General features: G+C 30.0%; 1 protein-coding gene across 2 annotated transcripts in view; it reads right to left on the reverse strand.

Annotated features, from left to right (window-relative positions):
- Positions 1–2,500, reverse strand: part of LOC113823388 (cyclic AMP response element-binding protein A) — a 123,596-nt gene that overhangs the window by 562 nt on the left and 120,534 nt on the right. For both annotated transcript variants that reach the window (XM_070132211.1, XM_070132210.1), the window contains one exon: positions 1–2,372. This exon is cut by the window's left edge and continues 562 nt beyond it. The gene's annotated coding sequence lies outside the window, so the exon portion shown is untranslated. The remainder of the gene's footprint in view (positions 2,373–2,500) is intronic.

Here is a 2,500-nt window from a genome sequence, read left to right on the forward strand (position 1 = left end):
TATTGCTCTAAGTGTGGAACAACATCTGACTTCAGCCCAAGCACCACTGAAGTTAGAAAATTTAAACATCTATAGTGAGATAGAGAAATATAACTTTTTCTGAAAAAGAAGAAATTCATTGAGGATTTTCACAAGCCACACTTACAGAAATATACCTCCAGACAAAAACTGAATTCTCATGCAATTATAACAACCAGTGCAAAAACTCTGTAGTAATCACATATAAACAAAACATGATCGGCAAGCATTATGTAGAGAGAAAAAGTCTTAAACCTTTACATTATAATAGTTTTGCGAGACTTTTACTTTGCTAAAATTCAGATAAGAAAGATAGCAACACAATACAAAACCTATATAACATGACAATGTTACTTACAAAACCTATAACATCTTTTTATTTATTTTAGTAAAGGTGTCAGATCCTTTCCAGATCACTACTGCATCTAACAATCCTCCTCACAGTCATAAAAACAAAAGAATCAGACAAATATTTGAAAGCAGATGGTATAATGCAAAGAGGTAATCTATTTGCTAAGTTCACCAACAACAAAAAAATGAAGGAATTCTTCTCCTTTCACATTTTTTGGTTAATCAACATTGCATTTTGTCAGTCACTGTTAAAAATCCTTATTACTGATTCAGAAAATGTAGGGAGTCATTTTCATAATCCAATAACATTTTCCCATAATTCTGCATGTATCTGTAATGGTATATAATTTAAAAGACAGTTTTGTGTTATATAACATGAAAAAAGTGATTGTATCCAGAGGATACATTGAAAAACTATACATCTAATAACAATTGAATTGCTGACTTTCCATACTTGATTACCTTACTGTACTATAAGATCTGATGATATACAATGCCTCTACAGTAAGAAATTGCCAATAATACTAAACTGAAGTGTATACAATGTATGGAAAATATTATTAACCAGCACTACAATATCTACCTGATAACACTTGTATATGTCAGGTTATACTCACTCTTGATAATGTCATAACAGTGTACTCTAGTAAATATTACAGAAATGGGAGATAATGGAAAACTTAAATCAACCTTCAGGAGCAAGTAGAGGTAATAATATGAAGAAGAGGAAGAAAAAGAAAAAGAAGACAAGTTGGAAAGTAGGTGGAAGAACCAGTAAAATGAAGAAAGAAGAAAAATACCCCAGATACTGAATCACTAACTATAACACTCCTTATCAGCAAGAAAATAAAAGAAGAAAATCGGTGCTTTATTCATTTGTGCAAAAAGAACCAAAGGCAGCAATCTCCTGGTCTCTGATGGTAACACAGAGATGCAGCATTACCAGAAAATGGTACAATCCAGTTGGAGAAAAAATGTTAGAAATTTTCAGTTATCACCTAGAAACATTTGCATGAACATTATTTTAAAATACTCACTAGATTTCAACTTGTTATGGTCCCCTATTCTCATACTTTTAAAATGCTAATTGTTTAATGTTGAAAAGTTACGTATGTATTCCTCTCAACGCTTTAAGCGTCATTAGGTATTATATAATTATCTTGTGCATGTCCTATCAATAACCTTTAGCAAAATTTCATGTAGGCTATCATTATTTTTATGGAAATCCTTAGCAAGAGTAAGTGAATGGGTTTCCCTCTATCAAAATCATTGTAATTATAATCAAATAAAAGTAAAAACTTATTACTGCCTTGCATTATTGCACTAACCCACCTTTAATAGTTAATAAAAAAACAGTCATCATTAGTTTACATGATCTGTCAGCAATATCAACTAAATTATGGTCAATGTCAAAGTTGAATTATTATAAAAGTAAAGGAATATTAAATATAATCAAATTAATAAAATTAAAAAAAAACATCTCCCACCATCAGAAACCAGTAGTATGTGAATATGTAAAGAAAATCATCTTGGCATTCACTATGCATTACAACACTGTAATGTCTTGTAATAAAATCACCTCTGTACAATGAACACTCATCATTCAATACTAAACTTTTTAAAAATCATCAACAATATAAAATTCAACCTTGTCGCGATTGTCTATAGCCTAAATCTTAAAACATCTATATACAAAATATACACTTCCATGAGTTTTTCTCTATATTTTTTTTTCATTTTTAAAAAATAATGTAACAGGTCTGGCATAATTTATGATTACAAAATAAAAGCAACTCTCTTTCTCTGTTTTGTTTGTTTGTTTGTTTTTGTCGTGGAATGTACCCTGGTCGATAATTCCTTCCTCAACCATACATCAGGTATAAAAATAATGCCACTTAATTCCATACAAGGTGAAAGGCACTTATATGAAAGGAATGGTGAGATTTTTCATTCATCTCCTGTAGAGATATACTTCTCTGGGTTTGAATATTGATGGCTTGTACCTGCAACAAAAAAGTTATTTGTAAAAAACAACTAAAGGCATATAAAATCCATATCAATAAATAGGCAATGCATTAAAAGTAAAGTAAGAAATTTAATTTTCTAATTCACATCAGAAAAATAAAGCATT

Source organism: Penaeus vannamei, chromosome 17 (genome assembly GCF_042767895.1).
Source record: "Penaeus vannamei isolate JL-2024 chromosome 17, ASM4276789v1, whole genome shotgun sequence".
NCBI classification, from domain to species: Eukaryota; Metazoa; Arthropoda; class Malacostraca; order Decapoda; family Penaeidae; genus Penaeus; species Penaeus vannamei.